General features: G+C 42.4%; 1 protein-coding gene across 2 annotated transcripts in view; it reads right to left on the bottom strand.

Moving 5' to 3' along the window:
* NKAIN2 (sodium/potassium transporting ATPase interacting 2) overlaps positions 1–25,790 on the bottom strand; it is a 626,732-nt gene that overhangs the window by 383,559 nt on the left and 217,383 nt on the right. The window lies entirely within an intron of this gene.

The following is a 25,790-nucleotide window of genomic DNA, read 5'->3' as shown; positions in this document are numbered from 1 at the left end:
CTGAACCTCTGCTATGGATATATTTGCTGATTATCTTAATTGTGCAAGTCCAAACTTGGAACTGAAGCACTGAGCAGGGTGATTGTATTTTGATTTACAAATTGCTTCTATCTTCTTTGGAACAGGAAAAAAAAATAAACCAACAAAAAAAAAAAGAAGTAAAGAAATTCAACTGTGGAAAGGTATTTCAGACATACTCTGGGAACACATTCCGTGTTCTCTGCGATTTATCTTTTAAGCCCTAAAATGATAATTACATTTAAATTACTCTCCAATTCTATTGCATTAACATAATTGTGTGTCAACTAACGAGATGTACTTATTAAAGGGAGTATTTCTAGGCCATTTACACATGTAATAATATGTTATTGTTAAATTTGTTCTGCACCTAACAATACTTTGCCTAGCAACCTGGTCTGACTGAAAAGGGGGCCAATAAATATTAGCAACTCTACTATTTCCTGTTGACCTCAATGAACTCCTCAGCATTTTACAGAGCACAGAAAAATTAGCATTCTGATATTGCACATTTCTAAAGGAAGGAAGAGACTTTAAACACAAGGCCAGAACATGCTTTTTCTTAAAGGTGCAACACTCTCTTGAAGACAGGGAGGGAGGTTTTCTTTGGAATAATTACAGTAGAAGCAAGAGAAGCTTTGCTTTTATGTCACAGAATCACAGGATGGTGGGGGTTAGAACGGACCTCTGGAGATCATCTAGTCCAACCCACCTGCTGAAACAGGGGCACCTAGATCAGGTCACCCAAGAACACAACCCAGCAAGTTTTGAATGTCTCCAGAAAAGGACACTCCACAGCCTCTCTGGGCAGCCTGGACAACCCACTCTCAGGGTGAAGAACTTCTTCCTCATGTCCAGCCTGAATCTCCCCACCTCCAGCTTCATTCCATTCCCCCTAGTCCTATCACTCCCTGAGATCCTGAGCAGTCCCTCCCCAGCCTTCTTGTAGGCCCTCTAAGATGCTTTGCTTTTATTTGTAAGCAAAGTTTCTCACAGAAAATTGCATGCACTCGCTTTTCTTGGGAAAGTTTATCTGCTTACTGGTTCTATAGTGGAAAAAAGAGAAAGAGACAGGCCAGACTTGCACAGTTCTACAGTTTTCTCAATAGTTTTTGGTTATATGCTGCTCGTTTCCAGAAACTGCTATTTTCTTGGAGTCGAATCTTCAGTCAGAATGAATATTCAACAGAATATTCAACCAGAAAATTAAATCTCCCATTAACAATCAAAGGGTATGCACAATTTACGGGCGAGTGGCTGTTATAATTAAAAGGGGGAGGGGGGGAGGGGAAGGGAAACAGAAAAATGACACAAATCTGAAAGTGGCTGCTCAACGTTCGCGCTAACCACCCTGCACTCGGAAGGGCGGGCATGTGGTGCACAGGACCTGGAGATCATAGAATCAACCAGGTTGGAAAAGACCTCAGAGATCATCAAGTCCAATCTAATACCTAACACCTCGTGACTAACTAAACCATGGCTTTAAGTGCCACGTCCAATCCTTTCTTGAACACCTCCAGCAGAAAGGCTGGCACTCCAGGAAACAAGGAGAGGCAAAACTATTTATTAAGCCTCTTCTTTTCACTGTCACTTTGTTCTCTACAGTATTTTCTTTAGTAGTGTGTTGAATCTGGTTTTAGAATAATTTAGAATAGAATAAACCAAACCAGGTTGGAAGAGACTTTCAAGATCATCGTGTCCAACCCACCAACCAATCCAACCCACCTAAACAACTAACCCATGGCACCAAGCACCCCATCAAGTCTCCTCCTGAACACCTTCAATGACGGCGACTCCACCACCTCCCCGGGCAGCACATTCCAATGGGCAATCACTCTCTCTGTATAGAACTTCTTCCTAATATCCAACCTGAACCTCCCCTGGCGGAGCCTGAGACTGTGTCCTCTTGTTCTGGTACTGGGTGCCTGGGAGAAGAGACCATCATCCGCCTGTCTACAACCTCCCTTCAGGTAGTTGTAGAGAGTGATAAGGTCACCCCTGAGTCTCCTCTTCTCCAGGCTAAGCAACCCCAGCTCCCTCAGTCTTTCCTCATAGGGCTTGTGTTCCAAACCCCTCACCAACTTGGAACTGCCATCACTTTTCATAAAGACCTACTTCAGAGCCAAAAGAGGAATTTTGTCCTTCTTGATACCGGATTTTAGCACTGTTGCATTAATGTTATCACTATCCACCACATGAAAAACAAGAATGCAAAGGGGAAATGAAGTATCTTTCAGATGCTTGTATTATGTTTGTCTCTGGTCATGAAAAGGCTGAGGGAACTGGTGTTTTTCAGTCTGGAGAAGAGAAAGCTGAGGGGAAACCTTCTTGATCTCTACAACTCCCTGACAGGAGGTTGGAGCAAGGCAGGGTTGGTCTCTTTTCCCCAGTAGTAAGTGATAGGAAGAAAGGAAACGGCCTCAAGTTGCACCAGGGAATACTTAGGCTGGACATTAGAAAAACTTTCTTCACTGAAGGAGTGGTAAGGCTTTGGAACAGGCTGCCCAGGGAGGTGGTAGAGTTACCATCCCTGAAGGTGTTAAAGAAAATATATGTGGACATGGCACTCTGGGACATGGTTTAATGGCTGTATTAGTGTTGGGTTGATAGTTGGACTCAATAATCTTAGAGGTCTTTTCCAAGTGAAATAATTCTCTGAGTCTGTAAAAGGCTCATTAGACTGAACACTAATTTATGGCTCAATGACTTTTGATATGGCGCTACTCAATGTAACCTATTTTGAGAAGTAAATATGGATTATCTTAAAAGCAGTTTCTTACTTCACTATTTCCAATGAAAAGCTTTAAACACAAAGATGTCTTGTTAGAACTCTTTTTCATTTCCAGCTTAAAATAATTAACTGGTTGTTTACAGACCATTAATTCTCTTGGTATAACTGCATTCAAAACCTGTAGCTCTCTTCTTCCTGTGTTTATCATGGTGGTGGATTTATAGGAAACAATCATACCTCCTCTCATCTTTATTTTATTTTCCATCCTCTTGATATCCTCTACTATGTTATGGTTTCCCCCTGTTTGATTCTTTCAGGATGCTTTCATTCACCAGTTGCATTGTGAATTCATTATTTTCTTAAGAGTCAGTAACCTCAATTTTGCAAAGCTTTTCAGAGGAGGCCTGAATACTTCCTTACACAACAGCATTAGCATTTTTTCACTTTCAGAGCCAACCCCTCCACTGAGTTTGCTTTCTTCGCATCTGAATGATTCTGATGATTCAGTCATCTAATACACCCAACTCTTTTTCCCTCTTCACCTACTGAATAGTTCCTAGTTTATTGTACACATTCATAGCAGTCCCTAAATCTCTGACTATTCACTGTGCTAAGGAATTTAATTCCTTGCTCCTATTATTATTAAAGTTCAACTTATTTATTTTTCTGGTTTCTTTTCCTATGACAGTTTTCCTTTGAACTGAAAAGAAATCCTTTGAAACAAGCACCATACAATTACATCCTCCTACCTTTTGGACTTTCAGGAGAACGTTAAATGAGACCCCCTTACAAACCGGCGCTACAAAGCTCCTGCAGCAACCCCCGTCCCCTGCAGTGTACCTTATCTGTTTCAATATCACACATGGTGTTCTCCCCTTTAGTCATTTCCTTGCAAACACATAAAAATTCTTGCAGTAATCCTATTTTTAATTGACTCTTTGGCACTGAATCAAATGTTTAAGTATAGTCCAAATGGATGAGCTTTACTGCCTGTCATTTGCCTACAAAGATCTTCTATCAAAGAAAAACTGCAGTGAGAGACATGTTGTGTTTTGTCCCACTTCTACTTGTCTTCACACAATTCATTTTCATTTCAGCTGATATTTGAACTAAAACTCTGCAATGCTGTTCAGGCCAGATGAACCCACTGTCCCAAGTCATTTGATTTCTCCCTCTAAACTAAGTGTAGGTTTCACCACTGCTCTCGGAGTATTATGGTATCAGCTGAGAAAGGTTGACTAGGGACAGTTGGGACCAATAAGACCTGTGATTTCAAGTGTACTTCTTTCACCACTCTGCAATGAAGAATATCAAATCTGTCCCATCTGTATCACATGGAATTTTTAAGGCTTTTCACTTCCCATGGAGCATTAAATCACATTCCCATGTCCTCATTTTCATAATCTTCTCCATATTTCATACCACTGTTCTTGCTGAAAGTTTTGACAGAATATTCATTTAGGACTGGGAACAAACAAACCATTTTTAACATCTGCCTTTCCCTAGGCCTGAGAGCTTTTTTCCTTCCCTTTCTGTTCTCAATTTTACATGGCTAAAGTCCTCGTGTTTTGATTACTTCTTGTATGATGTAGCTTGGCTTGATGTTTGCCAAAATTCACACTCCCAGTGTGTGCCGAATTGTAATAAGAAGCTTCCACATTAACTAAAAAGAAGTTATCTGCTTGCACTCAATCCCTCTAAATAACAATTTAAAAAGCTATTTATTTATCTTTGTGAACTGGAACTCCTCCTCATGAAATCGATTCCCTTAGCTCAAGTATCTTTTGCATTCATGTTGAAAGAAATTCTAAGTCTTCTTAATGTTTAATTTCCAGAACTTCTTCCTTCCCTTAGTTTCCCTAGACAGTCTACACAACAATTCACATTTTCTCTTCTAAAATTAAGAGCATTGCAGAGGTTTTATTTATTCTTGATGTAATCCACTAGATTAACATTAGTAGGAACACTCACATGCAGAGTTATTTTTAAGCAACAGGTCTAATGCAGTGATTTGCCAACATACAACATAAAGGACTCTTTTGTTGCTAAGCTCATCATGTGGTGCAGAAAAGATGTAAAGCCTAATATAACTGACAGCAGTTATTCTTTAATCAGGCAACTTCAAATCTCCCAAAGGATGTTTATTCCTGTAACACTAACAATGCTGCACCAAACTTCTTATATCCTAACGCTGCCAAGCTGTATCAAACTCTTGAATTAGACCTTTGAATCTTTTCTACATTTCTGTCACACATTCTGACCTAAAGCTATAATTTTGCTGATTGTGGGCCTTTTTTTTCCCCCTAATAGCCCAGAACTTTGTAAACAATTTTGCTTTACTACATCTGCATTTATGTATTTCCTCATTAACCAGTTCCTCCAGCCTTTCGATACCTTACCTCTCCTAAATATGTTTGCATGTCCTGTCAGCTTGTGTTACCTATAAATTTCATTAAGACATCATTTAGTCCTTTGAAAGAATTAATCCAGGCATATAATAATAATAAATATTTAATAATAATAATACAGGTTGGAAGAGACCTTCAAGATCATCGCGTCCAACCCATCAACCAATCCAACCCACCTAAACAATTCAAGCCTGGAAATACCTAAGTACTGCTTAGCTTTGACCTTGCAGATTCTCATTATGTAGCACACTACACCCATAAAAACTTTGAAGTTCTCTGTTACCTGCAGCCTCAGAGGCAGCACCAGCCTGTGCTCTGGCCTGGACACACCAGCTCTTGTGCTCCCTTATCTTTCTGCACAACACTCTTGCAAGGATCTGTGTTTCCACTGAGTTGCTCAGGGGCAGCCATTTCACTCCATCCCTGCCTTCCCTTCACTGTGGACTCAATCATCAGCCTCAACTATCATCAGCTGTGGAGATTGGCATCTGCCACTGATTAGCTCATGCTCCAAGCCTCCACCTGTTCTCATTAGGTTGAAAAGAATGTTTGTTTTCTCATTTGCTGTTCAGATTTTGAAAAGCTACCTTATTATTCTCCTTCAGAGAATCACAGAATCTTTTCAGTTGAATAAGACCTCTAACATCATCAGGTCCAACCAATATATAACTCCATGAAGTCTATGTACTATCATAGATGTTTAAGAGGGGACTGGACATGGCACTTGAAGCCATGGTTTAGTTAGTCATGAGGTGTTGGGTGATCGGTTGGACCTGATGATCTCTGAGGTCTTTTCCAACCTTATTGATTCTGTGATTCTATGATTTTGCTCTGAAGAGACCATCACAAAGCATGACACCAGTTACACTGTTAACATACTGCCCGAGACACTCATCAGTTTTGCCTTGTCTCTCATCTCACTATGTAGCACACCATGCATTTTTCAATTTGTTTACTTGCACATGCCCATAAAATCTTTAGTGTTTTCTCTTACCTGCAGCCTCAGAGGCAGCATCAACCTGTGCTCTGGCCTGAGCTCTTGTGCTCCCTTATCTTTCTGCACAACACTCCTACAAGGTTCTGTGTTCCCACTGAGTTGCTCAGGGGCAGCCATTTCACTCCATCCCTGCCTTCCCTTCACTGTGCACTCAATCATCAGCCTCAACTATCATCAGCTGTAAAGACTGGCATCTGCCACTGATTAGTTCATGATCCAAGCATCCACCTGTTCTCATTAGGTTGCAAAGCATGTTTTCTCTTTTGCTTTTCAGATTTTGAAAGGCTGCCTTGTAAACCCATGCAAAACTACCTTATTATTCTCCTTCAGAGAATCACAGAATCTTTTCAGTGGGATAAGACCACAGAGATCATCAGGTCCAACCACTATGATGCTTGTGTGCTTTCATAGCTAGTATAGTATCATTCAGGGTTGGGAGGGACCACAAGGATCATCTAGTTCCAACCCCCCTGCCATGGGCAGGGACACCCCACACTACATTGGATGTGGCACTTGAAGCCATGGTTTAGTTATTCACGAAGTGTTCGGTGATCGGTTGGACCTGATGATCTCTGAGGTCTCTTCCAACCACATTGATTCTATGATTATGCTCTGAAGAGACCATCACAAAGCATGACACCAGTTACACTGTTAACATACTGCCCAAGACACTCATCAGTTTTGCCTTGTCTCTCATCTCTCATCTCCCTATGTAGCACACCATGCATTTTTCAATTTGTTTACCTGCACATGCCCATAAAGACTTTAGTGTTTTCTCTTACCTGCAGCCTCAGAGGCAGCACCAGCCTGTGCTCTGGCCTGGACACACCAGCTCTTGTGCTCCCTTATCTTTCGGCACAAGACTCTTGCAAGGATCTTTGTTTCCACTGAGTTGCTCAGGGGCAGCCATTTCACTCCATCCCTGCCTTCCCTTCACTGTGGACTCAATCATCAGCCTCAACTATCATCAGCTGTGGAGACTGGCATCTGCCACTGATTAGCTCATGCTCCAAGCCTCCACCTGTTCTCATTAGGTTGCAAAGCATGGTTTTCTCTTTTGCTTTTCAGATTTTGAAAGGCTGCCTTGTAAACCCATGCAAAACTACCTTATTATTCTCCTTCAGACAGAGAATCTTTTCAGTTGAATAAGACTTTTAACATCATCAGGTCCAACCAACATATAACTCTATGAAGTCTGTGTGCTTTCATAGATGCTTAAGAGGGGATTGGATGAGGCACTTGAAGCCATGGTTTAGTTAATCACTAGGTGTTAGGTTGGACCTGATGATCTCTGAGGTCTTTTCCAACCATACTGATTCTATGATTTGCTCTGAAGAGCCCATCAAACTATGAAACCAGTTACACTGTTAACATACTGCCCAAGACACTCATCAGTTTTGCCTTGTCTCTCATCTCACTATGTAGCACACTATGCACTTTTCAATTTGTTTACCTGCACTTGCCCATAAAATCTTCAGTGTTTTCTCTTACCTGCAGCCTCAGAGGCAGCACCAGCCTGTGCTCTGGCCTGGACACACCAGCCCTTGTATTTCCTTATCTTTCTGCACAACACTCCTGCAAGGATCTTTGTTTCCACTGAGTTGCTCAGGGGCAGCCATTTCACTCCATCCCTGCCTTCCCTTCACTGTGCACTCAATCATCAGCCTCAACTATCATCAGCTGTGAAGACTGGCATCTGCCACGGATTAGCTCATGCTCCAAGCCTCCACCTGTTCTCATTAGGTTGAAAAGAATGTTTGTTTTCTCTTTTGCTTTTCAGATTTTGAAAAGCTACCTTATTATTCTCCTTCAGAGAATCACAGAATCTTTTCAGTTGGATAAGACCTCAGAGATCATCAGGTCCAACCAATATATAACTCCATGAAATCTGTGTACTTCCATAGATGTTTAAGAGAGGACTGGACATGGCTCTTGAAGCCATGGTTTAGTTAGTCATGAGGTGTTGGGTGATCGGTTGGACCTGATGATCTCTGAGGTCTTTTCCAACCTTACTGATTCTGTGATTCTATGATTTTGCTCTGAAGAGACCATCACAAAGCATGACACCAGTTACACTGTTAACATACTGCCCAAGACACTCATCAGTTTTGCCTTGTCTCTCATCTCTCATCTCCCTATGTAGCACACCATGCATTTTTCAATTTGTTTACCTGCACATGCCCATAAAGACTTTAGTGTTTTCTCTTACCTGCAGCCTCAGAGGCAGCATCAACCTGTGCTCTGGCCTGAGCTCTTGTGCTCCCTTATCTTTCTGCACAACACTCCTGCAAGGATCTGTGTTCCCACTGAGTTGCTCAGGGGCAGCCATTTCACTCCATCCTACTTCCTGCCTTCCCTTCACTGTGGACTCAATCACCAACCTGAACTATCATCAGCTGTGGAGACTGGCATCTGCCACTGATTAGTTCATGCTCCAAGCCTCCACCTGTTCTCATTAGGTTGAAAAGCATGGTTTTCTCTTTTGCTTTTCAGATTTTGAAAGGCTACCTCGTAAACCCATGCAAAACTACCTTATTATTCTCCTTCAGACAATCAGAGAATCTTTTCAGTTGGATTAGACCTCTAAGAACATCAGATCCAACTGCTATGAAGCCTGTGTGCTTTCGTTGATGTTTTCTTTCCTCTGAAGAGGCCATCACAAACTATGACACCAGTTGCATTGTTAACATACTGCCCCTGACACTCATCAGCTTTGCCTCTTCTCTCATCTCTGATATTCAGTATTCAGTATCACTAAGGTTGGAAAAGACCTCAAAGATCATCGAGTCCAACCTGTGACCACAGACCTCATGACTAGAGTAGGGAAGACACCACTGCAGGCTTGAACTCATGACCTTTCCATTAGGGGTCTTATGCACTACCAACTGAGCCACATCCTGGCATTGAAACACAGTAGTAATATCTGTCAACTGCCTTCTCTTTCTCAGGCTGAACAGCCCCAATTCTTTCAGCCTGTCTTCACAGGAGAGGTGCTCCAGCCCTCTGATCATCCTTGTGGCTGTCTTCTGGACCTGCTCCAGAAGGTCCACGTCTCTCTTGTGGTTTTGTTTTGTTGTTGTTTGGCTTTCTGTTTGGGGGGTGGTGGGTTGTTTCTTTTGGGGTTTGGTTTGTTTTAAGACCATCAGCACTTCAACAGGCTCAGCAATGGGGCAGTTTCCTTACTTTGCAGGCACAGAACATAATTTTGGGTTTTTTTTCAGTCCTAAGCCATAACTGCATCCTCTAAAAACAAACCAATACATTAATAAACCCAGGGAAGCTAGGCAACAAAGTAGAAGCTCTAAGAGTTACATTCATCCTGATTTAATACCAGGCATCTGCACAGTAATGCTCTACAGTACTAGAGATAACAGCAGAGCCTCACAGCAGAGCCTTTGCCATATCAGTTTATTGCCATTGTATTTTTTCAGTGCTATAGCTGGTAGTTAATCGACCTAATTTTATTCCTAAGCCAGTGTGAGGCATCGATACATATTTTTCCAGGGAGGAGACACTGTGCACAATTTTTTTACTGTTATATAAATTTAAATCACAGAAAATGATCATACGACTTAGCATGCTCATCACAGACTGCAAACAGCAAATGCTCACAAGAGAAGACCTCTTGAGTGAGCTGCAGGCTGCTATTCTGTAGCATGTGACAAGTTTCAGGATTCTTGGCAGCAAAATACAACTCCAGAACAGACCAATTGACTTTGGAATCCCTCACAAACTGATAAACAGTGAAATCTTCTTGAGATAATTTGCCAGCATGGAAAAACTTTACCCTTACCATGTGAACCTTCTCACACAGAATGTTGGTTTGGTTTGGGTTTTTTTCCCACAGCATTTCTGTGAACAGCACCATTTCCCTTTAATGTGCAATTCTGAGGTGAAACAGCCAAAAAATTCTATACCCTGAGAAAAATGTGACAAAATTTCATTGGGATGATCCAAGACCTACAGGGCTAATGTCACTAAGAAACTGGTGGGAAAACTGGTCATGCCTCTATCACATTAAACACACAGTACTTAATGTGAGGTTTGAGTGGTGCATTTAACTAACCCAGAGGCAGATGAACAAGGTAAGTTTTAATGCTGCTGCTGTTTCAGCGTTTGGTATCTTGACAACAAACACAGTTGTGCAACTGGGGTACTGGTCAATGGTAGGCTGAACATGAGCCTGCAGTGTGCCCAGGCAGCCAAGAGGGCCAATGGCATCCTGGCCTGCATCAGGAACACAAGCCCTATGAGGAAAGACTGAGGGAGCTGGGGTTGCTCAGCCTGGAGAAGAGGAGACTCAGGGGTGACCTTATCACTCTCTACAACTACCTGAAGGGAGGTTGTAGACAGGCGGATGATGGTCTCTTCTCCCAGGCAGCCAGCACCAGAACATGAGGACACAGTCTCAGGCTGCGCCAGGGGAGGTTCAGGCTGGATGTTAGGAAGAAGTTCTATACAGAGAGAGTGATTGCCCATTGGAATGTGCTGCCCGAGGAGGTGGTGGAGTCACCATCATTGGAGGTGTTCAGGAGGAGACTTGATGGGCTGCTTGGTGCCATGGGTTAGCTGTTTGGGTGGGTTGGATTGGTTGATGGGTTGGACACGATGATCTTGAAGGTCTCTTCCAACCTGGTTTGGTTTATTCTAATAGAGGTTATTCTAACTCCTAAAAGAGTAACTGGCAAGACTGGGTTTGAAGGACTGGAATTCAGCATCAGATAACCCATTCGGATCACGCTTGGTTCAAGCTGAGAAAATGCTCTGGCCAGCCTGATCTAGTGTGGGGTGTCCCTGCCCATGGCAGGGGGGTTGGAACCAGATGACCCTTGTGGTCCCTTCCAACCCTGACTGATACTATGATAATGGTCTTGAACTAACACTGACCCTTTTTTCAGGGACATAGATAATTTTCTAGGACTGAATAGAATAGGATAGAATAGGATCAACCAGATTGGAAGAGACCTTCAAGATCATCATGTCCAACCTATCATCCAACACCACCTGATCACAGTATCACTAAAACAAAAGAGAAAAGGAAGATTTTTCTGAATCATTGCATCAACTTTGGGTCATTTCTTACCCCTTCTGAAGCTTAGTAAATAAGACAATGGACTCCTTACTAGGTGTAGTGGGCTGATGAGCATAGAATCATAGAATCTCAGAATGTTAGAGGTTGGAGGGGACCTCCAGAGATCATCAAGTCCAACTCCCCTGCCAAAGCAGGATCAGCTAGGGTAGTCCACACAGGAGTGCATGACATAAGCATTCCTCTCCACGTGGGTGTACAAGGGAATCTGGTGATCTAACAATCATTTCTGAAATTCCTTTTTATCTTTACTTCCTTGTGCAACAATACAGAATTTCAATATAAAGTCACTTGCAAACTCTGGGAAAGGTAGAACCCAAGGTGCTTAGCTTTTTAACCTAGCAAAAAGGAGAACTTAAAAACCATCTGAATATGAACAGCTTTCCAATCACTTCCAATTATTTTTATAGTTGATATATATAGATGCACTTGATTTTTTTTTTCTAGTTACAACTCTGAGTTTTGAAGAAACATAGAAATACCAAGGTAGAATTAAAACTAAAGCTAACAAAGTGTGCAACTGTCTTGATTTTAAAGCTTCCTTCTTTTAAATTTTATTTCCTCATTTTTCTTCAGATCATAAATAAAGAAATGAAAGACAAATTACTGCTTTTCTGATTAAATCACTTGATTCTTGAGTCACACCACTACATCACTACTTGACAGGCTGAACACACGGGCAGACTCCAAGGGCATGAGATTTAACACATCTAAGTGCCAGGTTCTACACATTGGCCACAGCAACCCCATGCAGTGCTACAGGCTGGGGTCAGAGTGGCTGAGAGCTGCCAAACAGAAAGGGACCTGGGGGTGCTGATTGACAGCCACCTAAACATGAGCCAGCAGTGTACCCAGGTGGCCAAAAAGGCCAATGGCATCCTGGCCTGTATCAGGAACAGTGTGGCCAGCAGGAGCAGGGAGGTCATTCTGACCCTGTACTCAGCACTGGTTAGGCCACACCTTGAGTCCTGTGTCCAGTTCTGGGCCTCTCAGTTAGGAAAGATATTGAGTTGCTGGAACATGTCCAGAGAAGGGCACAAAGCTGGGGAGGGGTCTGGAGCACAGCCCTGTGAGGAGAGGCTGAGGGAGCTGGGGTTGCTTAGCCTGGAGAAGAGGAGGCTCAGGGGAGACCTCATTGCTGTCTACAACTACCTGAAGGGAGGTTGTAGCCAGGTGGGAGCTGGTCTCTTCTTTCAAGCAAGCAGCACCAGAACAAGAAGACACAGTCTCAGGCTGCGCCTGGAGAGGTTTAGGCTGAATATTAGGAAGAAGTTCTTCCTAGAAAGAGAGATTGGCCATTGGAATGTGCTGCTCAGGGAGGTGGTGAAGTCACCATCCCTGAAGGTGTTTAGGAAGAGACTGGATGGGGTGCTTGGTGCCACGCTTTAGTTGATTAGATGGTGTTGCATGATAGGTTGGACTTGATGATCTCAAAGGTCTCTTCCAACCTGGTTAATTCTATTCTATTCTACACAGCAATATGCTGCTGTGTGTCAGCTGAGACACAGAGGTAAGTTATAGGATTAAAGGTAGAAAAGCATTTTGCTGTATATTTGATATTTTTTTTCTTCTGGCTTCAAACTGTCCCTTCACATCATTTTACCAAGGATTTTGGTATTTAAACAGGCCTGGGTTTTTTTTTCTCTCTCTCTATGAACACAGGGATTGTCACTGATTCAGGTTGGATTATATTCTGTATTCTTGCAGCTGATAGAATTCTACAGCTGTCAAAATTGCTCTAGAAAGACATCAAAGCTGGTGCTTCTGCTTCAACCAAGACACAGCAAGCCAGGCAAACTCCATAGTACGCAGGACATCTGCTGCAGAGGCTGGGTGATGGGTGAGTGTGTGGCAGGAATCTCTGGTGAAAACATCAGGACGTAGGAGGCTTTTGACAGTTGGGAGAAAGGGAAAGGATGCCAGCTCTCCTCTTCTGCTCCTGCTACAGCCACACAGCATGATGAGGAGAACCCAAGAAGCTGCTTTACAATAAATGCTGTTTCTCTCCACCATGCAGGATCAATGGGGATTTTCTGCAAGAACCAAAGAGTTCTCCCTGCCTGCATCCTCCCTGACTTCAAGACACCAGACTAGATGACTCTAGGTCAGTATAAACAAAATTATTGCCTTTGTTGGATTCAAGAGACATATCATATTGAAATCAAAAGACAATCAAGGCTCTGTGGAGGCCTTGTAGCAGTCTTCCAGTACCTGAAGGGGGGCTACAAGAAAGCTGGGGAGGGGCTGTTTTACAACAGCGTGTAGCAACAGGACACGGGATAATGGTTTTAGACTAGAGACTTAGATTGGACTTTAGAAAGAAGTTCTTTACTATGAGGATGCTAGAATGCTGGAATAGATTGCCTCCCAGGTGGAGGCCCAGCCCCATTCCTGGAGACATTCAAGGTCAGGCTTGATGGGCTTTGAACAACCAGATCTAGTTGGGGATGTCCCTGATCATTACAGGGGAGTTGGAGTAAACGACCCCAAGATGCTCCTTCCACTCCAGTGCATTCTCTGATTGTATGATACCCATACACATTCAAATGTTAAGGTCTACAGCAATCTAGAGATCATTTATGCCAGCTTTCCAGTAACTTCCCACGAAGGCAGAACACATGATGGCAACCAAACCCATCAGCTTTTAGTTGATGCCTTGAATGTGTTTTGAACTCTTCAAAATGTGTGTGCATATACATACATTTAATAGCAATAAAATCTCCTACAACATTAGAATAAAGGCTGCTGTTAGTGTATCTCTGTTAAAACTGAATAAACAGTGAGTATCTTTTCAGGCTGAAGAGACCTATTTAAAATTCCTCCCTCTCAGTCCCCAGACAATTGATGTTGCCAATTATAGGGCTATTTTTTTTTTAACATCAAGTGATGGAAGTACATCCCTACTCACACTGCAGAATGAATCAGAGCTTACAGTAGCTACTAGAGAGCTGTCAGAGCTACTAAGCCCCCAAACCTCTATCCTGGCCCACAGCCCTCCTATCACAAAACCCAGAGTCAAAACATAATTTACTCCAAGTTTGCTTTAATTAAGAGATGCCTAATCCATTTTTGCTCTGAAATAAGGTCTTTGAGAATAAACAACAGTGTTTGGAGTGTGCAGGAACTTATTGTTCTGCTCTGTTTTCAAACAGGAGAGGATTGCTTTAAATGCTTTAAAATATTATGAGGGACAGAGATGCATGGAAATTTGAATAATCTTCTTGTTGTTTACTTGGCATAGCTGAGGTGAGAGTCTCTAATGCCTGCACGTTTGCCTCCTACAGTCCTGCTTTATTAGCTGCTGCTGTCTTCCAAATCTCTTGGTTTCATATCTATCATAGTATCATTCAGGGTTGGAAGGGACCACAAGGATCATCTAGTTCCAACCCCCCTGCCATGGGCAGAGACACCCCACACTAGATCAGGCTGCCCAGCACCTCATCCAGCCTGGGCTTAAACACCCCCAGGGACAGGGCCTCGACCACCTCCCTGGACAACCCATTCCAGGGTCTCACCACTCTCATGGTGAAGAACCTCCTCCTCACATCTAGCCTGAATCTCCCCACCTCCAGCTTCATTCCATTCCCCCTAGTCCTATCACTACCTGAGATCCTGAGAAGTCCTTCCCCAGCCTTCCTGTAGGCCCCCTTCAGATACTGGAAGGCCACAATGAGGTCACCTCAGAGCCTTCTCTTCTGCAGACTGAACAGCCCCAACTCCTACTGTACAAATTTCCCTAGCATTGCTACCCTGGCCTTGTAAAGTACATTTAATCTCACCACAGAAGCAGCCATGATGACTACACTTTCAATTCTGTCTTGAGCAGGCCTTATACATCAGGGCTTTTAAGTAATATTTAATTGTTTTTACGAATTATTAAGCTATTTGTGCCACAGCTTAATCTAGAAGACAACTGTCAGAATGGCATTCAGTGGATCCAATCAAGGGATCTGACTGCAGCTCAGCACTGTAAGTCATAGCAAGATAACCTATTTCACTAGAATATAAAACAGAGCTCTTGCTTTTTAAAAGAACACATGCTATTATTTATCTGGGATTGTTGTAGGGGAAAAAAGTTGGTATCATCAGGCATAAATCTCCCATGGGGTTACTCAAATCAAGGCATTTGGCCTCATCTTTTCAGTTATTTTTCATGACACCTTTTAAACGTGAAGAGCTGAACTACAAGGGTAGTCTATTTATTAGTGTATCTTTAAAGGTACCAACTGAACAAGCACGAGCTATAAAATGGTCCATGAGATAAGAGGAATCATCAGAAGAGAACAAGGCCATCTGATGGAGTTCTGCACATTTGCTGACTTCAGCAGTGAGGAAGGAGCACATGAGGTGACCAGTTCTTGCCACACAAGCAACTCTAACAGCAAAGCATGGGAAGTGCTCTGGATGAATGCAAGTTGCTTCATTCCTTTGGCTGGCATGCATAAGAACCCTTTCAAATGAAGCAATTGTGTTCAAGACAATATATTTCATGGCTTTTGGTTATCATTTGGGATGGTTTTTTTTTGATCAAACAATTTAACTGAATTGTCCATGCCACTACAAGCAGGATGGAAATGACCTGGGTCAAGATGAAAGGATTAGCACTCTGATAACAACTTTGTGGTTTAAATGGTGTCTGCTTTCTGCTTGCAGTTACCTCTGCAGCTACTCATCCAGTATTGATGAGAGTAAATAGTCACTCAGCTAAACAGCACTGAAAAGGAAAGTTTTATTACAAACAGTCACCAAACTCATGCTCTTGACATTCAGTATCAGGTAAAAAGGTTTTGGTTTGTTTTAAATATGGACATTAGCTTACTCCAAAAACTATTTGCAGTATTTTTTGATGGACAGAGGTTTGGAGAAATTTCCTGTGGTGACAACTTTGCTATACTTAAATGACAGCATAATTTTACTGGCTCTTTGTTTCTGGCAGCTTGCCCCCTCTAAAAATGTTGACCCCTTCTGCTGGTATGGCAACTGCATACATGCTTTGAAGCATAAAAATCGTAAGCTGCCCTGACTAATCTGCAACAGCTCAGCTTCTTCCCCTGCCTCAACCACACCATGGTACCAAAATGGCATGTCCTATTAGCAACTTATTCAAGCTTGAAGTAAACAGGACCTTGCAGGACCTAATGGCTTTTGGCTGAAGTCCCAGAGCTCCTATACTCAGATACATAGGTGCTTAGTGATTTGGTAAAGAACCATAAGATCTATCCAACGACTGAAGAATTGATGCAGAAGTGACACAATTAAGCAGTGCTTGACCAACTGTAATCTATACTATAAGTCCAGGAGCACTTTTTATGCACCTACACAACCACAGAGTTACAAAAGTCATGATCAGGCTGTGATAGCACATGAGGATGTTACACACTGTCTACAGCTGACCAAGGTTAAAGTAACAGGAGCCCCACTGCCCCTCATGACAAAGACAGTAGAGCACAGATCTATGGGTTGAAGAGTCTAAATTGTCATTCTTAAATTGGCCAACACAGCTCAATTCAGTCTAGCAGTGTTAAGGTTGTCTCATTTTGATAGAAATGGGTGAGGTAGCAACTATCTCAGTCATCGTGCTGGCAGATCTAAAGGCTTGCAAGCCTCTGGGAGGCAGCAAGGTGTAGAATCAAGAATTACCCTGCATGCAGATACAGCTGCTAAAATCAAGGAAAGCAGGACTGACTTTTGGGCTTTACACTTTTCAGTAAGGATGACATGATGACTTCTGATAGGGTGATAAAGAATTCCAGGGCAGTTCTGAGTTTCCACAGATCTGGGAAAGCAATGGATCCTTTCTGTTGGGTCTATAACAGCAACTGTACAGAGACATGACAGACTCAGAAGGACATGATCAAATCGAGGAGGTAAAACACCACTTGCTACATTGGTTGTGTTTGTAAATGATGAGATCTGTCAGAGAGAGAACAATAGAAAAATAACACAAATAAATTACAATTAGAAGGGGGAAAAGTAAGTACTGTAAGTATTGCCAGTTCCTAGGAAGGTGGAAGAAACAGATATGTTTCAGATACGATCATGGAGCCAACTTGAGATCCTTACTTCCCAGCCCAAATGGAAGTGTTTGACAGAAAACTGCACAAAACAGGCAAAAAGTCTCAAGAGTTTAATTGGGCTTAATACAGCATGGATGCTCGATGATTAGGAGGAAGAGGTACGTCAGGGCTTTCACCATGTGAAGTATTAGGTCTTCAATCAAATCCCTCTGTCTTTTCTGGTGAGTGGGGACAAAATTAGCATCCTTCAGCTATGTGTTACCAAGAAATAAATTCACTGTAGCCTAGCAGAGGCACATTGAGCTGTAAACCAGGAAAATGTGTTCTCTTATCTTTCCTGGCAGCTGTTTATACTTCCAAGCAGAGGTTCGTTGAGGATAAACCGGGGTTAAAAGTTTGTTCACCACTGCGCCACATTAGCACTAGGCTAGTTGTGTCACACAAGCAAACTAATATCCAATGCAAACAGTCTAGGGTAGCTTTCAAGTTAGGAAAATGTTTGAAATAAACCAAATTATACTTTCAAACTGTAACAAACATTGCCTTTGGCCCTACAAAAGCTGTGACAGTGACTTTGGTCATTACAGGTTTCACTTTAGAGAGCAAAGGAGAGAGTCACCTAAGAAGGGCAGCTAGTAATATCTGAATGAGAGTTTTGGGGTGGTTGAAGGTCCCCAAAGGTAACCTAAGGTAATTTGGAATAATTGCTTATGCATGACAAGGCAAAACAGGTGAAGTTCCTCCCTGCTCTCTTTCATGTTGTGGATTGAGATGGACTGACAACAGAAACTTTACTTGCTTGGATGCCCGAACAGAGATTTAATCTCAAGGTGCTTGACAAAGGAAACATTTCCCAGAATCACCAAGGTTGGAAGAGACCTCAAAGATCGTCAAGTCCAACCTGTCACCACAGACCTCGTGACTAAACCATGGCACCAAGTGCCACATCCAATCCCCTCTTGAGCACCTCCAGGGATGGTGACTCCACCACCTCCCTGGGCAGCACATTCCAATGGCTACAAAATTTCCTACATAAAGAGGGGGGTGAGAGGGGATACAATGAAGCAGACAATGCCAAATCCCACAGTCTCTCCAGAATACCTTAGTTGCCACAGATATGCATTGGCTTAACATCCCTAACTCTCATCCCATCAATCTAATAAAAGAAGCAATACCCAGAAAATACTTGGGAAGCTTTGATGCAATTAGCATTAGACACATGATACTTGTTTAGAATCACCCATTCATCATTCTTCAGCACTTGGTACTGAAATGGCACATCTGTCAGCATTTATTAGCAAAAATAGCTGAAATTTATTATGCCTTTTTAGACAGGGCACAGTCAAAGGAAAACTTCCCTCCACCAGGAAAAGGTAGCAGGTACATATTACTGCCTTCAGTTTGCAAATACACTTTGCAACTGAAAAATAACAAGATGTGTAAGACAGAATAGTTCTGAGAGACACTTCATGTGGCATGTCAGAGCTGAAGACACACAAGGGCTTCTATTTTGGTTTCACATTTGGGGGTCTTCTATCTTCATGAAAAATATTCCTTACTTGCTTAAGCATTCCAGGGTAAACCACAAACTAGTATGGGATTTTTGTGCATTCACTGAGTCAACCTCCAACTCTCCTGCAATTTGAAAATAATAAAACCACACTATGTCATCCAGCCACCTTCAGCAAAAGTTCAGATCATGTGTGGGAAGTGTATTGAGCTGAATTACCCAAAAGTGTGTACTACAGTTGAGACAGAATGAACAAAGGTGGCTTAGATGGTTTGGGAAACTTGTTTTCAGCTCTAAACTTTTGAATCCATCATTTCATAAACCTCTATGCTCACTTGAAAAAGAGCAGAAATAGCACAAAGTGCCATTTGGCACCTCAAAAAGTTCAGCAGTGTATTCATGGCAATGGAAGTTCTTTAGCATGATAATGATTCCTACTATTGAGGCTTAGTCAACAGGGTTGTTGGTTTTTCGTCCTGCAGTACAAAGTGCTGATTAACTTGAAATAAAAAGCATGGAGATTTAATCCACTGAAAGTAACAGCATGAATGTTCTTAATCCATTCATTCTACTCAGTAATTTTATGAGCAGTTCTTTGTACAGCAGTGCATCTTGCAGGAGCTGTAAGCCCTTTTTACACTTCATTTACGTAACAGAGGAGATGTGTTTTGAGGATATGACAACTTAGGGAATCTCTCTCTATGCAAGCAGAATTCTAATTGAGGCTATGAAGTTGCTGCATCATTAAATGCCTCAGAGTACCCCATACCATGGGTCTCCTAGACCAGGAATAATAAAACCTTGATAGCTCCCAGTTGAATGGCATCCATTTAGGACAACGGACTGCTGAGGACTATGGAAAGCTTTTCAACTAAATCAGGGCAGGGATGGAGCTTGGAGCAGAATATCACCACAAGAAAAATACAGCACAGAGTTATTCTCATACAGGATTTTGCTAGAAAATAGTCCTCAATACTATAAGGACTTTTTTCCCCCAGTAGAATCATATTCAGTTGCCTGAAGAATTATATACTCCTAAAAACTATGATCTCCTCTCAGGTGCTTGGTCTGGTAAGGAGTACACATGTAGTACGTACTAAAGATGTGAATGAGCCAAAAGCACTTGTAGAGTTCCAAATGAACAGCAACTCAGCAGGTACTTTTAGAAAGAGACAAAAAGAACAAGTTGTGAACTAGTTTGCTTCCATTATAGTCAAAATTTTACAGATGATTAGCTCACAACATGCATGGACTCACTGATATCATCTTGCCTACCTGCCAGTTCTACTCGTGTACATCCCACTGTAACCTGAGCAGCAGATCACAGAACCACTATGGTTGGAAAAGACCTCTAAAATTATCAAGTTCAACTATTGTTTAACTCTACCAGGGCCAATACTACAACATATTCTGAAACACTGTATCTAGATGGCTTTTAAACACACGCAGGGACAGTTGTTCCACCACTTGCCCAGGCATCTTATTCCAACCTTTGAGTCTTCATCACTGGAAGTGTTTAAAATAAGACTGGGTGAGGCACTTAGTGCCATGGTTTAGTTGATTAGCTGGTGTTGGGTGATAGGTTGGACTTGATGACTTCAAAGGTCTTTTCCAACCTGGTTAATTCTGTAATTCTGTAACCCTTTTGGTACAGAAGCTTCACCTAATGCCTGTCCATACTTTACTGAGTTGGTAGAAGTTCCTCTCTATATATACTTTTGTGCAGTAGGTTATGAAGTAGAGACATAAGTCAATACTTTTGTTTAAAGAAAAATGTTGGTAGGTTAAAAAAAGAAAAACTGAGATTTCTCAGATCCACCTCCCTGCAATGCAGTGCCAGCTGTGCCGCTGACATTGTACAGTGTCAGAATAGCAGCCTGCCAACTACAGCCAAATAGCAGGCCAGCAAAACATCCATTACATATACAGTCATTATACCTTGGGCAGAGGGTAATTTGCTTACAATAGCTGAACACTTCAGGCATGGAGTAGAAAACCCTGCAGTCATAGAAAGCAGAGGTGATTCATGTTTGCTGCAGCATGGCAAATATACAAAGGCACACAGACTCAAGTCTGCATCCCTGGCATGCTAGGGATGTGGAAGTCTGTGCACCAGCTTGCAACCACAATTGCCACAAAATCTATTTACTTATTTATTTTCTATTTAGAAAGAATCATAGAAACATAAATTAATGTAAGAGGTCTCTGAAAGTCATCTAGACTAAACTCCTGTTCCAGGCAGGTTAGCTTCCAAGTTAGATCACAGGGCAGTAATTGGTGGAAAGAACTTTCAATGGGTTATCACTCACAAAACTAATTGCGGTGAAACCTAGTACAGAAGATTATCTGAGTGCATTTTGTTTCAGGTGCACTACTGTCAGGACAGAGATGTATTCCAGATCAGAGCAGCAGAAAAAATAAATGTAACACTAAAGAAAAAAAAACAAACAACTTTTTCCTCTCCAGTTGTAGGAAAAAAATAATCTACACTTTCAGTAGTTTATGAACCCTTTGGTTGTTGCTGTTTCAAACAATGGGTTTGTATGAGGGTAGAACCACTGCTGAAACAATAATCACAGTATCACCAAGGTTGGAAGAGACCTCAAAGATCATCGAGTCCAGCCTGTCACCACAGACCTCATGACTAAACCATGGCACCAAGTGCCACATCCAATCCCCTCTTGAACACCTCCAGGGATGGTGACTCCACCACCTCCCTGGGCAGCACATTCCAATAGATAACAACTCTCTCAATGAAGAACTTCCTCCCCACCTCGAGCCCAAACTTCCCCTTGCACAGCTTGAGACTGTGTCCTCTTGTTCTGGTGCTGGGTGCCTGGGAGAATCTAAAACTTTCTTCTGGAGAAGGGTTATAAGAGACAGAGAGTCTTTATCATTGGAGGTGTTTAGGAGGAGACTTGATAGGGTGCTTGGTTGCATGGTTTAGTTGATTAGGTGATGTTGGATGATAGGTTGGAGGCGATGATCTCGAAGGTCTGTTCCAACCTGGTCTGGTCTATTCTATTCTATTCTTCTATTCTATTCTTCTGTTCTATTCTATTCTTCTGTTCTATTCTATTCTTCTGTTCTATTCTATTCTGTTCTATTCTATTCTGTTCTGTTCTGTTCTATTCTATCCTATCCTATCATGATAGAGGAAAGAAAGAAAATTTGACTTTCAATTAAAACTACACTTTTAATTAACAATGCAACTAAAGCGGAGATAAGCATAGCATAAAGGTAGACAAAATAACAATAGCATAAAAGTAAAAACAACCCAAAAACTCCAAGCCTGCAACACCAGCTCTTACTACAAAAAAGGTATTTGTGTCTTCCTTTTTAAGTTGTGTTCCATGTAAGAATCTACTTTCATGCAACATTTATTTTCCCCTCATCAAAACTCGGGAGATTCAAAAGTTACATTCCAACTTTTGAAGCCTTATCTCTTGTGCAGATAAATTTTTCATGTACCTTTTTAATTACATAATGATATACTACCCTCTGAGTCAGGTCTCTCTTTATTAAGGGCATGTTATTTTTAAACCAGTTCAATATTTTGAGCTGTCTCAAGCTCATAATTCCCACCGAAGAAACTCTTTACCTTCGAAATAGCAGGACAAAAAAGGGAACTCTAAGAACAGCTAGGGCTTGGCAGAATGGCAGATAGGTACCTGCAGGAGAAATTCTGCTGACATTTTTCTCGCGCAGGCATAGTGATTTTCAAACATCTTTATTGACAAAATGTCATATTAGAGAATGAACTACACTTCAAAGTTCATTTGTAAGGAGATCTCAGATGAAACCGTGCTGGCAAAAGTGCTACGTCTTGAAGAGCAGAGCTAGGGGTAGAAGATATTCTTAGCCCTTCTGGCTTCAGGCTGATTGATTTGCACTAATTGCCTCACTTTGTTTTCTTCCATTATAACTCTTTCATAAAATCTGGATGTGTTTTATGGAAAGCGATCTGCCCGAGTTTATATCATGTAGTCACTCCTGATAGAAAGAAAGATGCTTCAGAGCACACAAATTGTATAAAAAGTCAGCTTGCTATTAGGGTGATTCTTCAAATGGATTGGCTTCAACACAGAAACCATGTAAACTGTTCCTGTTTTGATGGATATTGAAAACTCTCAATTTCATTTGTGATATTCTAAGTTAATGGTGGTTTCTGAAGCTGCCATCAATTGCTGATGTGGACATGACAAAGAGTGATACGAAGTTCACCCCTCTTGGTTTTTTTAAGCTCTGTATTCAACAGCTTTCTCCACTAAATTTGCAGCTATTGGGATTAAGGGCTGTAACAAGGGAACACAGTCTCAAGCAGCACCAGGGGAGGTTTAGGCTGGAGGTTAGGAAGAAATTCTACCGAGAGAGAGAGAGAGAACGCCCATTGGAATGGGCTGCCTGGGGAGGTGGTGGAGTCACCACCATTGGAGGTGTTTAGGAGGAGACTGGATAGGGTGCTTGGTTGCATGGTTTAGTTGATTAGGTGGTGTTGGATGATAGGTTGGACACGATGATCTCAAAGGTCTCTTCCGGTCTATCCTATCCTATCCTATCCTATCCTATCCTATCCTATCCTATCCTATCCTATCCTATCCTATCCTATCCTACCCTACCCTATCCTATCCTACCCTACCCTACCCTACCCTACCCTACCCTATGCTGTCTGAACCCACCTGTGAACTTCAGCTACTGAAAGAAACTGGTATTTCATAAGTAAAGCAAAAGAGAGATCTTGCAAGGATCAGAGAAAGGGAGAGGATGAGAGGAGACTGCAGTTTGTCTCTCTCTCAAGAATTAACAGTAAATGTCATCCTTTCCTTGGAAGTACAACCAAAATATAAAAAAAGTCTTTATCTGAACAAGGCAATTACTGTAATTGAAAGGAATATGAAGAATATGTTTTGTTCAGCAAGCACTGAGAGCCAAAGCATTTGACAGAAGTAATTTTCTTTCAATATCTGCACCTTAATTCTTGGAAATCTGCACTTGGTCAGTCTCTGCAACAAAACCACCACAGGTTCTAAAGAGCTCATGCAGGAATCCCACCAAGTTGTAGTTGCCCCCAAAAGGATCCTTTACTTCCAAAACAAAACCTTCACAGTCCTCAGAGGTCATGGAAATGTTAGACAAAGCCAAAAGCTCAACTTTGTGGGACTCCTTTCCTCTCTTGGGAGCTAATTAGCTATTTTAGTTAAATCTTAAAGTAGGAATGTTGCTAATCCTTGACTTGAAAGTTCTCCAGTACTAAACTGTAATTAAAGAGAGCAACTCTTTCTTCCAATTCAGAAAGTGGTGACTTGGGTTTTCTGATTCCTTTCTTTTCCTTGCCCCCAGAAGAGCCTTGATTTGCAGGAATGCCTCCCTCTCATCCAGCTCCTCCAACAGTGCTTGGGGATGTATTCTGGGTGTCAGCTCTTAGTTTTCACCCTTTCTAGCTGTCTTCAATGTAGGTTTTACGTACTGATGCAAGAAAAGCTGCCTACAGTGGAAATGTAAGACCAGCACGGAAGGATACTGCACTGTCAGTGGTGGAAGGAGAACATGCAAGGGTCCTGATATACGTACAGCAAGGGTCCTGGTATACATGCAGCAAGGGTCCTGATATACATCACAATATCACAGTATCACTTAGGTTGGAAAGGACCTCGAGGATCATCGAGTCCAACCTATCAACACAGACCCCATGACTAGACTATGGCACCAAGTGCCACGTCCAATCTCCTCTTGAACGCCTCCAGGGTCAATGACTCAACCACCTCCCTGGGCAACCCGTTCCAATGACGAATGACTCACACGGTGAAGAACTTCCTCCTCACCTCGAGTCTAAACCTCCCCTGGCGCAGCTTGAGACTGTGTCCTCTTGTTCTGGTGCTGGTTGCCTGGGAGAAGAGACCAACCCCTTCCTGGCTACAACCACCTTTCAGGTAGTTGTAGAGGGCAGTGAGGTCACTCTGAGCTTCCTCTTCTCCAGGTTAAACAATCACAGCTCCCTCAGCCTCTCCTCACAGGGCTGTGCTCAAGGCCTCTCTCCAGCCTTGTTGCCCTTCTCTGGACACGTTCAAGTGTTTCAATGTCCTTCTTAAACTGAGGGGCCCAGAACCGGACACAGGACTCAAGGTGCAGCCTAACCAAAGCAGAGTACAGGGGCACAATGACCTCCCTGCTCCTGCTGGCCACACTATTCCTAATGCAGGCCAGGATGCCATTGGCCCTCTTGTCCACCTGGGCACACTGTTGGCTCATATTCAGGTGGCTGTTGATCAGCATCCCCAGGTCCCTCTCTGTTTGGGAGCTTTCCAGCCACTCCGACCCCACCCTGTAGCTCTGCATGGGATTGCCGTAGCCAAAGTGCAGCACCTGGCACTTGGACTTGTTGAATGCCATCCCATTGGACTCTGCCCGTCTGTTGAGGTCCCTCTGCAGAGCCTTTCTACCCTCTAGCTGACTAACATCTGCCCCTAACTTGGTGTCATCTGCAAACTTGCTGATGACTGACTCTACCCCCTCATCCAGATCATCGATGAATATGTTGAAGAGGACAGGGCCCAGCACTGATCCCTGAGGGACACCACTAATGACATGCATCTAAGGTCCTGATATACATGCAGCAAGGGTCCTGATATACATGCAGCTAGGACTGACATTAGAGAGTCACTAGAAGTGCTTTATGCAAGTACTTCCTAGATATTCACTACAACAACCCATGCACTCTAACTTCGCTTCATGAGTAGGATCATTGAAACAAAATCGTTTTGTCTCACAACTGAAGACAAAAAACTTCTTTCAACATCACAGATAAACCAAATTGTTTTCTATGCTGGGTAGGAGCACAGCACTTTCTCGTGTGGATTCCTTATTAGAGATTCAATTATATTTTCTGAATCACAAAGTAAATCACTATTAGGGTTTTTAAATTGCAACAAATCGCAGCGAGTTGGCTTTCTGGTTACCGTGGTTACAGGTCCCAACAGACCATTCTGTATGATTTTTTTTGTTCTCCCCCACCCAAGATAG

Source organism: Melanerpes formicivorus, unplaced genomic scaffold (assembly GCF_026170545.1).
Source record: "Melanerpes formicivorus ecotype bairdi unplaced genomic scaffold, bMelFor1.0.p_v2 SCAF_63, whole genome shotgun sequence".
In the NCBI taxonomy this organism is placed as follows: Eukaryota; Metazoa; Chordata; class Aves; order Piciformes; family Picidae; genus Melanerpes; species Melanerpes formicivorus.
The sequence above is the reverse complement of the archived record's forward strand: the minus strand, read 5'-3'. Positions and strand labels throughout refer to the sequence as shown.